The following is a 16,158-nucleotide window of genomic DNA, read 5'->3' as shown; positions in this document are numbered from 1 at the left end:
GACATAGTAAGTTTCAAGTTAGATTATGGTACTGTTAGGCTGGGTTACACCATCTTACTTAAACTATAACAAACGTCAAAAATCTATACACTGGTTATCGTTATTATTACGGTTAAAGTTAGGTAGTGCAACGCAGCCTTAATACCTTTAATTTCGGTTAAAAACTACTACTGGCTATAGACGCAATAAAAAGTGCTAAAAGGCCATGTGATTTTTGTCATCAAATAAAACAGGCAAAAATACAGGGTATGAAACACAGAAGATAAATTCGTAGCCAAACTGTGCTGGCCGTTCAGTTTCAGCTGTGTCCACTGAAAAACTTTCCGACCTTAATTTATAAGGTAATGATATAAAAGCGTTCTAGTGTACAAACTTTTGAAACATGCACTGTAATGCGGCCGGGACACAACTAGAGTGGCAAATAGTGTAATTAAGCTGGTTAATGTGTTTATCATGCTTTGCACAGCGGCCGTGTTTTGGCAAACCACGAGTTTTATTTGATTGTTTTGTTTTATTTGTGGCGCGTGCTGGCTGTTGTTTTTTGTTTTCGTTATAATATGAGTAGATTTTAAAAAAAATATGCTAGTAGACTATTTAACACCACCAATCAATTGATGTACTTTTTAAAACTGTTAACAAGACTCTCCCGTAGATTTTGTATGGCAATACAAGCAAGTGACCTCAATATAATATATTTTGTCAACTCAATCAAACTACTTCAATTGATGCAACCAAAAATCTTAATTTACAGCGAATTTAAAATTCATTAAGTTTTAAGACCAGAATGAAGTGCCTTTTAAAAAATGGTATCACATACTAGTCTATGGATTGATTCACAGATAATGCGAATATTTTTCATACCGAAAACAGAACCCAAAAATGATGAGTAGAGATACTACATTTAAAAATATACTTTCAGCTAACTTTAGTTTCATCATACTCGTGCTTTAACAAAATAAAAAAGTTTATTGTGGCACTTCTTTTTAAAGCAATGAATTAGAAGAAAATCAATAACACAGCATAACTTGAAGCATATATTATTATGTTACCTTGAAGCTTATAGTAATATACATAACTATACGAACATTCGAAAAGATAATCAATTTCCAATTATCGATATTCCCAACTCGCAAAACTTTCCAGGTAAAACCACCGATATCGAAGTATTAATAAAGCCCATCAGTGCGGGTTTGAAATACCTTGAATCTTCATTACACGTGCATGTTTAACAGACGGTAAACTCTACCAAACTCACACCAAACATCTAACAAGACATGCCGCGGAACAGACTAAGTAATGTATTGAACTAGTCTTCGGGGGAACGATCCCATGATAAATAGTTTGCCAAGATTTGTCAAGGAACTACAACGTTAATAGTTACAAAGTTGATCTAAATTTCCAGGGTTGGATTGGCAAGGGAAATGAGCAATAATATCGTTAAAAACCCTCGAATCGAAACTAAGAAAAGATACTTTCAGTAAAAGAAAAGAATATTATATTATCTTGGATGAATGATTGGGGCAGGAAAGTTCTTGAGTGGCGACCATGAGCCGGAAGACGTAGCGTGGGCAGGCCTCCCACTAGGTGGACCGACGATCTGGTGAAGGTCGCGGGAGGTGCCTGGATGCGAGCGGCGCAGGACCGGTATTTGTGGAAATCCTTGGGGGAGGCCTTTGTCCAGCAGTGGACGTCTTTCGGCTGAAACGAACGAATGATTCTGAAGTAATTTTATGAGTCCCCCACCGGACTAGAGATTTTTTCTCCACCGGTAGTTTAGTCGTGCTATTAATCAGTACGAACATGACATTACACCGATTTGATATCGGCCGACTGTAAATACTGATTAGGAGGCGACTACTATAAGCTGGTAAAATGTTTGTGGCCTAAAGGGACTCTAACACCCGTATTCACAAACGATGCTTACTTAAGTGAAGCAGCAAATCAAATGCACAGCGTTGAGTAGAGCTTTGTGATTGGTTCGCGCGCAATGTGAAACCTCATAATAATGTTTACAGGCGTAAAATCTCTGTTGGTAGGTAGGTAAGACTTATTCAAAGATAAAAGATAAGCCTAGGTCATAGTCATAAGTACTGCTTTCTTAAGCTTTCTTCTTTCTCCTTACTTACATGATGTTGTGCGCAAAAAACTGCACGCAGGAAGATAATTATAATGAATGCTACTGACAACACCACTCTTGTAGCAGAGTTTCGGGCTGACACTGTGTAGGTGAAGGTATGTTGTCGACACGACTAGAAGAAAAGAAGAAGAAGATTTTGTTTGATTGCTTACTATCCCCAATAATGCGACAATAATTGTTCGAAGACTTGCTTATTTAATGATTTATTTTATTTTTTATTTTTTTATTTATTTCTCACACAAAAATACAGGATACAATACATTAAAGAAAAGTCATTAATGAGTGTGTGAGACCGGAGCCTGAGCTAGATAAATGAATACCTGTGTTTACACGGCTAGCACTGTACCAATATCAAACTATTAACTACTAACTAACCTAATTCAAGCAACTAGTCCTACTCGTGCCATAATAGGTATTTCATAGTCCACTAGCGATGGACCAACTGTGACCGAAGATTATACACTGAAAGTTTGTGGGCCAACTTGGTGTATCGAAAGTTTAGTTATATCAGTTTGAATAAGAAGTGATGAAGAAGTTGCCCAATGGATCAAACTAATCTATACTAATATTATAAATGCAAAAGTTTGTAATTTTGTATCATGAATGTCTGGATGTTTGTTACTCTTTCACGCAATAACTACTGAACAGATTTTTGATGAAACTTTACAGTATTATTGTTTGTAACCCAGAATAACATATAGGTTCTAATTTATGACAATCTGTGAAAAACTAAATTTAGCCGCGGGCAAAAGCTAGTCTACAAAAAACATACGGGTCGAATTGAGAACCTCCTCCTTTTTTGAAGTCGGTTGAAAAGAGGAAAGATTTGATTGGATGTTTGCATTGAATAGGCTCCGAAACTATTGGATTGATTTGTAAAATTCTGTCTCTGTTAGAATTCTACATTATTTCTGATGAAATAAGTAATAAACTTTTTTCAAAAAAGTTAGGGATCAGCATGAAAACTTCGATAATGTACCTAATCTAATTTTCCGCATATTATTTCAACTCGGCCATTTTTTTCAATTGACACATCCCACATTGACTGACCGGTATGAAGTTCTCTGGGCCAGCCTTCTTTAAAAATAAATAAATGTAAATTGCAATGTACTAAACAAATAAAGGTAAACTCACGAACCGACAGATCAATTTCGAGAATTTTCAAATATTCGTCCAATTCCGAGAAAGGCTATAATGGCGGAAAAAAACAAAGTTTCCGAGAAGCATTACGAATTCGAAAAACTTCTTTTTTATGAGTTATTGGATTTCTTCGGGGATCATTTTTAATGGCAGTACGACGTGACAGTTTGATTAGCTAATCATAAAACAAAATGCTATCGTATTTTTTATGTTTTTCGTAAGAAAAATAAGAGCTAAGAATTCTCCCAATTTCCTAACCAAGCTTAACCTTCCTTCTTGGAAAAGATTCTTCCAAAATGACGTTGTTGTAAGGTAAACCTTTAACCCCGCATTTTGTATTAGAATTACCAGACTTCTAAATATTATCGCTCGCTCACTCCAAAATCATCATTCATCGACACTCACAGGACGTCTACCGCTGAACATAGAATTCCCCAATGATTTCCAGATTCCAGAATAAATTGAGAGATAGCACTTCTCAATTTAGCTTGTTTGATATTAAAATTTATCAACAACTAGCTTTCCGCCCGCGGCTTCGCCCGCGTGAAATTTTGTCTGTCACAGAACAACTTTATCACGCGCGTCCCTGTTTCAAAAACCGGGATAAAAACTATCCTTATGTCCTTTCCCGGGACTCAAACTATCTCTATGCCAAATTTCATCAAAATCGGTTCAGTGGTTTTGGAGTGAAAGAGAGACAGACAGACAGACAGAGTTACTTTCGCATTTAATATTAATATAGATTTAGTAAGTCAGAGTAGAAAATATATACATTTAAGTTTTGAAAGATCACTATAGTAAATACCCAATTCAAAATTACATAATAGCATGTTCATACCTTAAACCCTAAAAACCTGTTTGGACAAGTTAAAATCTTCATACGCGAGTGGCGCGGATTAAGCCGTAATAACATGCAAATTAGTCCCTTACTCAGGAACATTCGGTTCAAGTTACAAGATATTGAGTTCTGTCTATAAGATACGTTTTATTTTCCTCTAAATAGGTTATTTTGTTGTTTATAAAATAAGCATTTACTACGCATAGACTTCCGCATTAATACGTTGGACACCACGCAATAAAATTTATATTTTCTCTAATGTCTCGGCAGTCAACGAATCTACAATCCACCCGTAATGCAAAAGTAACTCTGTCTGTCTCTACCTACCTATTAATCTTGATACAATTTTCTATAGATATATTAAAAAACAAAGAAAAAAACTAGCGCCTTGGCTTGGGGTCTTTTTGTGATGAATGAAAATTCATGCAGGCAAAGTGGTGGACCAAAGCTAGTTTTAAGTAAAAGTTATGTTCTAGAAAAAACCGTGGATATTTTAAATAATTACTGACGGGAACAACAATATTTCAAAATAATTCCAGGAATAAACACAGCTTTCAAGAAATGTTTTTAATTAAAAACAATTTTAATCTTTACTTTTCGAAAACTACTCAAACTATTCCCATAGCAAAAGTGGCAAACTACTCAAACTATACAGAAACTATAACTTGCGCCCGAACCGCCATCATGCATTATTCAGTACTTTAAAATTTAGTTTTACAGGTACACAAGGCGGAGCAACCTGTGGGTGCGCGTTTGCAGTTTAATCTATGTGCTTAACGAATCTCTTTCGTGTAGCAACTTATTTGTTGGGAACTATCGACAGTATCAATTAGTGATGTGACTTTGTCATCGAGTCCTTTTATTAATCGATTCGACTGTTTAAAACACTGTGAGGATAAAAAGCAGCAGGGAAGCGCTGGACGCAGGCCGCTACCAATCGATCTACATGGAAAGCATTGGGGGAGGCCTATGTTCAGCAGTGGACGTCCTATGGCTGAAATGATGATGATGATGATGAAGTTTAAAAGATATTTAAGAAAGAGAGTTGAGTTGGTTGGAACCACGCTCGACTTGAATGGAGAGACAAGGAATTGTATTGAAATTTAAACTTAAATATTTTAAGAATTGAAATCTTACCTGGATGCGTGCAGTGCAGAACCGGGAGTTATGGAAGTCCTTGGGGGAGGCTTTTGTCCAGCAGTGGACGTCATTTGGCTGAAATTAACGATCAAACGATACATGGTCTAAGTAATATAATTTGAAATCATACAAAGACTAAGTACTTACTGTCTCAGATTTACTAAAATTAATATTTCATTATTTGTAACTACTGACTGAGGTTCAAGTTACTTGAAAAGTTCTTATAAAAAAATTCAAAAATATTTTTTTGTGAACTTTATTTTTCAACCCACAATGGGATAGCAATTCACCCAAACTAAAGTGACGATCAAACCGAAGATAAAACCTCAAAAAACTTTATTGAATGGCCCAATTTCGATAAATCAGTGCCTCCAGTTACACACAACACCATAATAACCAGTTTCAGTTCGATCAGGCTTAACAGCGGAACTACAGTTTTGAACCGCGATAGGGAACGGTTCAACTAACATAATGCGCTATTACAGGATTACAGAATTTAATTAATTACAGGAACTTGATAGCTTCGGCTCAAAACTTAAGGAAGAAACGGGAGAGATAATTTTAATTTGTCAAGAGGTAAAATTTAACAAGCTCTTCTTGGAAAAGCAATCGGAAATTGACATTCATAATTAACAATAACAAAAGATCTTCAAAGTAGTTTGACTTGGACTTATCTCATAAATTTTTTGGTATAATTAATAAAAATTACGTAATTAGAACTCAATTCCAAAAATTAGATTCAAAGAAAGCTCGTCTTGTACTAAATCTTATAGTAAGTAAATTATTAAAACTCCGGAAACTAACACTAATCCGTAACACTAATGGAATTAACAATCACTAGAAAAAAAATACCTACTACAACGTTTAGGTGGTTTGTTGTTGTATTGTGTTATGTTTTTATTATAATTCGATGGGTGCCGGGAATAAAGCCACAATCGACAAAACACAATTTTACAGGAGAGGAGATTTAGTGTCAATTTTGAATAATTCTAAACTACGAGGCGTATCAAAACGGTTTGTATATCAAAGGATGCGTTATTTTTTCTGGAGTAACATTTAATGTGCATAAGGTTATAGTGCTTAGAATATACTTTAAAAAGGTAGAAATACATATTGCCGCTTCATACATTGAAAGTCGGTTCCGTAAGAGTCCATTGTGGTTTTATTCCGGTAAAAAGTGTGCAATTAATCAAACAGCAATAGTGTATTGCAGCCTCGGGCGCTGATCTGAAGGATACAGTAATAGCCGTTTGCTTGTAGAAGATTTAAATAAAAGTTTTAACATTGTATATGGCACGATTATTCCGGTCAACAAATTTTAAATGATGAATGGGAATAACGATTCAATATCCATAGTGCTTTTGGTAAATCAGGCAGTTTCAAAGATACAATTCTGAATAAAATTCAATAGGTGTATAGGGACCCGCAGTTTACTAAAATCACTTAATCGGAAAACTGCTGCTATGGCTATTGCGGCTTTGTTCCAGGCACCCATCGATTATTATTGATATCCATCTTAAGTTACATTTTCAAGTTTAGCAAGGTTAATGTTACGGGTCTATGAAGCAATAAAGAACATTTGAATTAGAATTTTCCAAGCCAACTACACTGTTTTCAAGACGCTCATAACTATTTGTTCTCGTAAACAGCATGATGTTAATCAAAACAAAATCAAAATTAATTTGACTCTAACCGACATGTTCACAGACGTCGAATTTCAATTTAATTGTTAGTGCTTTGATGTTACCGCCGTTACTGGGAATTACTCATACCTACATAAAACATGGTTTGTGATGAGAATAACTACTAATCATGATTTAATTACAACAATACTTAAATGATAGTCATTTATACAATTAAAATCCTACTAATGTTATAAATGCGAAAGTTTGTGTGGATTTCTGGATGTTTGCTGCTCTTTCACGCAAAAACAACTGAAGGAATTTTAATGAAACTGCAGTATTGTTTATAACCCAGAATAACACATAGGCTATAATTTATGACGATCTGTAACAAACTAAATTTCACGCATTTGAAGCCGCGGGCAAAAGCTAGTTTTATATATTTATGAGTTTTTATCTGCATTCAAAGTTCTAATTTCAACGTTTTGTCTGCTTTGTAGTATTATCATTATATCAATAGAAGTCTGATAGTTATGTAATACAATGAACTAGGCCTTCACTTTATTTACAGTATTTTGTGCCGTAATTATATTTCACTCGGAAATATTAAAGTAAACATTAAAAGAAGAGTAGTCGCTCATCTTACATAGTTCTTTGATTTCTTGCTGCGTTCAAAAATTTTTAATTTCAGCATTTCAGCTCAATGTTGCCAACGATTAAAATTCCACCAAGCGAAGAGTCTGCACAGATTGTTTTCTTCGGCTGGTGTTAAAATGACGTCATTACAGATTTCGACTGACAAACAAAGAGCTTGCAATATCCGTCGCAGCCTTCCACTTGGCTCAAATAAAAATGAGAAAAAACTAGAGTTTTGCACTAGCATTTGTTTTTCTGTGCACGGTCCTTTAAAGGGGCTTCGGTCTACGTTTTTTTGCAAAGGTTCTTGAGAATTTGAGAGCTTGAGGCAAACAAAATGTACTTTGTAAAAACCTTATTATTACCCTTAACATAACATGGTATCATCACCATTATTACATTACACGGAGAACACACATTTTGACATAAAGGAAAAAGAAATTCGTATTTCCATAATTTTATCCATATTATTGTACAATGCGAAAGGAACCCTTTTCAACCGACTTCAAAAAAGGAGGAGGTTCTCAATTCGACCCGTATGTTTTTTTTTTTTTTTTTTTTTTTTTTTCTATGTTTGTTACGCGATAGCTCCGCCAATTATGAACCGATTTGAACAAATCTTTTTTCAGCGTATAGGTAATATCTCAAGAGTGGTCCCATTTAAATTTAATAATAAAAAAAACAACCCCCAAGGGTGGAAAATTGGGGATGAACTTTTTTATACGCAATATCTCCGCCGATTATAAACCAATTAGAACGATTACTATTTTGTTGAATAGGTATTATCAAAAGGGTGGTTTCATGCGAATTTGAAGAAAATATTTCACCCCCAAGGGTGGAAAATTGGGGATGAACTTTTTAGAATAATAATTACTAATTACCTACTTATTTATTAGGACGAATTATTAATATTTATGTAGGTATACCATGATTGATACTTTTGGAGTCGGTGCAGGCAAACTTTACATGTTTCATAATCTTGGCACCGACTCCAGAAGTATCAATCATGGTATACCTACATAAATATTAATAATTCGTCCTAATAAATAAGTAGGTAATTAGTAATTATTATTCTGCTTTTTAGTATAGGTTTTTTGGAGTCGGTTTTATTTTTTTTTATAAAATTTAACTTATTGCCTGTTTGTTGCCATTTCACGCTTAAACCACTAAATCGGTTTAGAATAAGATGATACTTGGTATTTAGTTTGAGACCCAGAGAAAAACATATAAGTTTTTATCTTAAACTTTCGGAAGTCTAACGCGCGCGTAGAAGTTTTAAGGTCATAGCAGACTTATCAACTCGGAAAGGGATCAACACCGTATCGCCTTTCGCGAGCTGTCATCGTCTTTCGCGCGCTGTCAACCACGAGGCGAGGCGTTTACGTTACGGTGCGGATAAGTGTGCGTTGCAGTATGGAGTTTCATAATTATAAAGAATACTGTCCGCCTCGAGTTAATACGGTGTGATCTCTTTCTGAGTTGATGTCTGCTATGACCTTTAGTGTGATAGACCGAAATACACGCGAGTAGAGCCGCAAAGATCCAGGGAAGAACAGGATAATTTTCATCCCGGTTTTGGGTATGGGAACGCGTGCGTGAAGGTATTTGTGTGACAAGCCAAAATTCACTCGGGTAAAGTCGCGAGCAAAAGCTAGTAGATCCTCCTACGGCAAAAAGTAAATGCATTAATATACAGGGTGGAATTTTGTAATGCCACCTGGAGGGAAAATACTCTTAATATTGTAGATAGACATTTTTTCTGAAAGAAAACATTCCTTTGTTTTTGAAAAGAAATAGAACTGCATTCAAAGATTTCTAAAAATTTGTTGCCACACCCCGAATTCGAACCTGTCGATTCGAAATCTGTTAAAAATTACACCCTGTATTTTTATTGCATCTATCGTTAGGGTTAAGGATAAAATCTCTCTAACAAACTTGATAAATTAATTAATTATGTACAGGAAATTGTATGGTATGGTAGAGATTTTTCGAAAATCTTTGAATGCCTAGTTCTCTTTCTTTTCAAAAATAAAGGAATGTTTTCTCTCAGTAAAATTTTCTATCTACAGTATTAAGAGTACTTTCCCTCCAGGTGGCATTACGAAATTCCACCCTGTATAAATATTATTTACGAGCCAAAACATCACATCAAATGCGAAACGGTTTCAAATAAAACGCAGCTCAAAGTTTGATCACGTCTTGAATTAGAAAATACTTTCACCCTGAAATAATTCATAGTTCCCCAAGGATGCACCGGAAGGGTAGTAAAACATAAGTTGTTTTACTACCCACGGGAGACTTACAGAGTCAGCACACATACAAATAACAGCTAACTTTCAGGCTTGTGAACGCCGAAGCTTAAAATGTGAAAACAGAACTTTCTCTTTTAATAATAACATCACAGCTTTGTAGTTATTGTTGTTAATTTTAGACATTTATTAACTAATAAACCTTAATAGACTGCGCCAATAGAAACTTACAATGTTTCTTTCATAAATAATATTATAAACTAAATCTGGGTTGCACTATCTTACTTTAACTAAGACAAACGTCAATTAATATCTGTCAAACTCCATACAAAAAACACTAGTTATCGTTATAGTTACGGTCAAAGTTAGGTGGTGCAAGTCAGCCTAATTATATAACTTAAGGCCATGATTTCCCAAATTGTCGATATTTGACCGATTTTGTTTGCAGATAGCTTCTAAATGAAAAGGTATTTTAGCAAACAAAAAATTGTACGAGTAAGTTAATGTCTTTAACTAGGGCGACAACTTTTCCAAAACACGATATTGCATAGTTTGTCCGATAAAAAAAAATCCCAAAGAAGTACGTCGACGGCTTTTTTGTTTTACTCTCATATATTCATTTTTAACATTTTACACTTAAAATATATACTAATAGATAGGACTCTGTATTTTCTAGGTCGACANATGAGAACGCGAAAAATCACCCCGTCTTTTATCGTTTCATGTGATTTTTTCATATTATTTTTGCTTCTATTACGATAAAATTTATTTTGTATGTAGCTAAATAGATATTTTATCATCTGATTTCAAAGTTATTGTTCTAACTTATACCGTTTATGAACTATTATTGTGTGACCATCAAATTTGAGTGTAAATGAGAAGTACCCTCTGAAGCTCAACTGTCCAATCTACACGGGATCGTTGGGATTGCTGCCCAAACTACAGTTGTGGATTTAACAAATGGAATTAGCTATTCTGATGAATTATTTAGAGACGAGCGGTGGAAAGAAACGCCCAGTAGAACGAATCAAGGTAAAGGCCATTTTATTTACGGAAGTTTACTCTATGGGATTATGCCATCATTGTGTTTCGTTGATGTTCGACTAAAAATAAGCCACCAAATGTTCTCGTTCATTATTCTTTGATGTAAGAGCTGGAAAAATGCTTTTGAAGGTTTTTCATACACGAGTACGAAGATCGCAAGAGGAGAGTACACAGCGTTAGAATCTATTAATAGGTAGGCACGAAATCATTAAAAAATCAGTGAATTCAAGATTTATAACAGTAATTTCGATCTTCATTAAATTGGACAATTAACGAAAGTTGGTTGTCCTGTAAGGGCAAAGGTAGAGAAAGGAAAACATATTTTTGCTGCATAATTTTCATCATCATTACAATACTACTTACTATATTCAGCAGTGGACGTCCTATGGCTGAAAATGATGATGATGAAGATGAAATTATAGCCTACATGAATCTTGTGGCCCTACTTCCATCAACTCTTCTCGAGTTTAAATTCTTACCTATTATTAAACCACTTTGGTTGTTGCGCCTACGCGCCTTTTAAACCGTGCAAATATCGCGCTCGTGTGTTCTTTAAATAGTTTTATTTTTAGATATGAAATACAATTTATATCAAAAACTACGGATACATTTAAAAGTAATGATCTTGGTACTGACAGGTAAAGTACATTATAGTTCGCGCCAATGGAAACTGGCGATTTTTCTGACAAACGTAAGAAAATAATAGTAAACTCGACCTATTCCTTTAAAGGGGTACATTAGAGGTCATAAATTCCTAAAAACAACCGTTACTACTCCGTAACTATACCTAGAGTTTGAAGGCAGTTTGTTTCACTGGACTTAATTTTAACTGATACTAGAGGATCCCTACCACAGAAAGTAGCAAAGTAATACTAGCCTTTAACCAGTGACACGTAGTCTCACAGGCGTCTCATGTTTTTCAAATTCTTAGAATTGACCACTTCCCCTCGCTTGCAGCGACCCAGCGTCTTAGTAGCTTTTGTTTTAGTGCTAAAACGACCACAGAAGAAAGCATACGTGTTATCGGTTGTTTTGCACGTAAGTTATACGAATTAGAAAATCGATCGTAGCCTGTGAGGCTACATGTCCCTAGTTGTCATACAAAAACTTTTACACTCTATTTTTTATTTTAAGTGCAAAATGGCAGAAAAGACTAGGAAATGGTAACTCCAGCCCACGAATTCATCAAAGAATAAAATATTACGAACGGTCAGTCAATCGTTTGAACCTTTTGAACCTCGTCAAGGTTCAAACGATGGACCGTCTGTTCCATCCTGAAACAAGTCAAGCCAAGCAAAGGGCATGCAGTATTTGTTTGCCTAAACTACACAAAATGACAGTGTACACAGCGGACAGTGGCGGCGTAAGGGGGGAGGGGGGGTCCGGCCAGGGTGCCAAGCATCAGGGGGTGACAACGGGGTGACAACTCAGTCGCGAAGATTAGTGCCCACAGGTGCATCTGCATGACAAGGACGTCGCGCATCTGATATGTCATGATAAGGGGGTGCATGCGATTGGTATCATCTCATCATAATAATATAGCTCATGACTTAGTACTAAAATCTTTCAGCTTCAAATCGGTAACCCGAAAATTCTGGGGGACACCAGACTATTCTGGGGTGCCTTAGCCCCCCGCAATATGAACATCCAACTTATGGTCTTATGAGGGGTGAGGAGGGGGGGGAGGGGTTGCCCCGGGTGCCAGGCCATGCTACGCCGCCACAGTACACTTGTGTTGGGGTGTTGCAATCCCATATGTTTGCAATGTTCTCGCCTTTTCTGCAAAAATTGCCATTGATTTTATGCCAAATTGAGCGGGTGTCAGAATTTTTATTTTCAGTTTTCAGAAGTGGCCTTTATGTTTTTTCGGTTTCTGTATTATTAGATTTTTAGTAAAAAGTATTAAATTTGACATAAAATTTATATAACGTCTATTAAAATGCTAAAAAAGGACCTCATATCAATTGAGGCTGAAAATTACCACTAATTGGTAATTATAGTTTTTTTCTATGTAATTATAAAAAAAATGATTGAATTCATTTACATTTGTTTTATTGACATACCAATAGTTAAATACAAGTACAATTTTAAAGTAATCCACATGCAATTTTGTCAATTTTTTTATTTCGAAGTAGTAGCCTGTGAGACGTCATGTCCCTTATAGTGTTATAAAATAGTCATGTCACTGGTTAAAGGCTAGGGGTTATGCTATAACAATAACCGCTTTCAAGGAATAGGTCGAGTCTGTCACCCTGTATATTCTAGTGATTCAGAGTAAACTATATTTGATTTGATTGTACAGTAATGTAGTGAGGAGAACTAAGAGTTTTGAATATCTTTTTAATTCCATTTCAACATGCACTTGTGATATTACTAAACTTCGATAGGCGCGGACGATACTACATTACATCTTCAAATAAAAAGTAGAAGTAAACTCTAGTTTAATGTTATTACTTAGTTCACGATATTATTATGGCGGTTATGATTCTCATAATGTACCTACCTAGTACCTACCTACCTATGGTTTTAGATGTAGGTAGTAGGTTTTATAATAAAAATAGGTAGGTACCTGCACAGCTTTGTTTGTATACCAAAGTCTGTCCAATTTGTTTGGCCTATTTTTATTTTTATTAAAACACATCTTTATTTATATTTGCTTTCAAGATTAATTATGAACTAATAAAATTTTAAATCTCATTTAAATATTGAAGGAGTTAAACCATAAAAATATGATGTTTTGTAGAAATAAGCTTGTCGCTATAAGATATTATTTTATAACTTACTTTAACTTTTTAGTTTTAACCTTTAACTTGCATAGAATATATTAATTATACGATATAGGTACCTTATTACCTACGTAGAAAAGTTCCAGACCAGTGAGAAAATTTAAAATAAATAAACATAGGTAGTTTTTGTTGAATGTAATTAATTAACTTAGGACAATACTAATTAACTTAGGACAATACTAATTAACTTCACCCTCCTCATAGCTTGAGTATTTCTACTCACCGCTAGATGGCGTTCTTCAGCTAAGCTAATAGGAGCGAGTTCTAATAAGGGTAAATTGTACTGTTTTGTGTAATGTAATGTCATGCTTATTATTTTAATTTTTTAAGCCAAAAAAAATCGTTGAGGACATTGCCTACCTATTTTGTTTGAAAACTTGAAGAAGGAACTTCTATTAGTCAACGCAATATTTTAAAATGGTAAAAAAACAAAGAATAATGAAATGATGCAATCAATGGGTATTTATGTAAACTAAATAAAATAACTAATAGGTTAAATAGTCAGAAAACCATTTCAGACGACAAAAAACTGTTTGCATGAGCAATTAATAGTGTTATTACGCCAAAGTTTTGATTAAAGATTCCACCTAATTGCAATCCGAGTGAGTAATGAAGACAGACTAATGACGTACAGCTTCACCGTATTCATTCATATTCACAACGCGACGCTTTTTTATTTATACCTTATACCGCTTATCGGCGCATCGTGCCGGGGCATAGGTACACAGTACCTACAGAGTTGTTTAGTTGCTATACGGGCGTCATAGTAGCAGCTCGTATCGTCGCCCGCGCGCGTGCTGCCCTCTGTCGAGAGAGGCTGCCGGTTCTCCGAGTGACCTTGGCGCACCGACCGCGCCGTTCATTGGCCGCGAGGAGTCACGACGAGCCGCGCTCCTGAACACCGCTCCCTAAACTATGCCTGACAAAATCAACGCGACAGGAACGTTATAACGCGACCCGACATGCGCAGGTGGCAGTGACATCGCGCGTCACCTGTCAAAATGACGTGACGTGAACTTTACAAACACATCTCAGTGAAATAACACATTTTAGTGCTAAACACGGACATTGGAAAAATGTGGGAACCACTTCTACCCGATTACGGTGAGTGTTTGTTTTAGATTCGATGCGGATACATTTTGAGGTTATGTAGATAATGTATTGTTTTGATAAATAACCCTGCCGGCTTCGAGACACGAGCGTTTGATAGTCATTTACATTACAGCAGACAAAGACGTGATCTCTGTGCGGATTCTAAAAATAGAATACACAGTAATGGCGGTTAATCAGTAGTTTACTAGTGGGTTAAGTTTTAACACTTCTGCTATTTATTATTTTTAAACTGATCGTTTGTTGTTTTTACTGCGTTAACAATATTTCCTGTACATGGCTCTTATTACTGTTATTACACTTATTACGTACGAAACAACATTTGAGTAGGTATAAAAGCAAAACTACAACTTTAGTTGACACGAAACTAATAAGAATATCAGAATACTACCTACTTTATGTAACAAGGAAAAAATCCATCAAAATTATTAGTAACGGGGCCACATCAAGACTCAGATATTCAGTTCATTCAGTTAAATCGTTGAACCATTAGAAGAGGAGAGATTAGAAGGAGAAAAGAAAAACAAAAATAGATAGAATATCTCTTTAATGCACACCCACACAAAAGTAACAAATAAAATCAATACCAAATTAGAAACAGCAAAGACGATCTTGACGCTAGCTAGCGACCTCTTCCAGATAATTCAGGCAAGAAGGGGGCAGTGTCCTGACAAAAAAACAGTACCTATAGGTAGGTACAATGAAATGGAAATTACCTAAATAATTCAAACTTTATGTTAAAGGAAAATAATGTAGGCATCTACTTAATAGTTTACTGAAATAAACATCGAGATAGGGTAAAAAACCCCCTTTGCGGCCACTGCATTTTTTGGCTACTTAAGTATGATTACCTACGGCCATAAAATTAAAATGTTTACTTTAGTTAAAACATAAAAACCTATCAAAAATAAAAACCCTGGCATCCAAACTAAATAGATGGGTAATAGAGCAAACCAAACTCACGGTAATAGTCATTATATTTGTCATAATCATATGAAATAATGGTGTTTTCAGCATTTCATTATGTAAATAATGTCATCATGACAAACGTGGTACGTGCTATGAACAATCGAAATGAAGTTAGGTAGAATGGTAGATAGTTATGCATGAACTGGATGGGTCACTTTGAATGGGTGTAAAATAAATGAACAGGTATTAGTATTGCTATATTGTATTAATATTCATGATGACTCAAGGAAAAGTAAGGCGTCACATTTGTTCAAAAGGTTTGCAATCGACATAAGGTTCATAAGTGCATATCTGTAAATGTTGCAAATATAAACAGCAGCAAGTGTATTGCATCATCTGCCAAAATCAACAATAATATTCGTAAAGAGCACTCTTAAGGGCCGAATAAAACCTTGGTGATATCTTAAAGTCGTAAAATCTTCTGTGGGTAGTACAAGTATTCGGTTCTTCTTTTTTCGGTTCATATTTACAGAGTCTAGATGGATTT

At 35.2% G+C, this 16,158-nt stretch overlaps 1 protein-coding gene across 1 annotated transcript in view; it reads left to right on the top strand.

Annotated features, from left to right (window-relative positions):
• Positions 1–14,333: 14,333 nt before the first annotated feature.
• for (cGMP-dependent protein kinase for) overlaps positions 14,334–16,158 on the top strand; it is a 413,902-nt gene continuing 412,077 nt past the window's right edge. Inside the window, exon 1 of the mRNA XM_028302514.1 lies at positions 14,334–14,696. The gene's annotated coding sequence lies outside the window, so the exon portion shown is untranslated. The remainder of the gene's footprint in view (positions 14,697–16,158) is intronic.

This window comes from Ostrinia furnacalis, unplaced genomic scaffold, assembly GCF_004193835.3.
Source record: "Ostrinia furnacalis isolate ACB-3 unplaced genomic scaffold, ASM419383v2 OfSCF1131, whole genome shotgun sequence".
Classification (NCBI taxonomy): domain Eukaryota; kingdom Metazoa; phylum Arthropoda; class Insecta; order Lepidoptera; family Crambidae; genus Ostrinia; species Ostrinia furnacalis.
The sequence above is the reverse complement of the archived record's forward strand: the minus strand, read 5'-3'. Positions and strand labels throughout refer to the sequence as shown.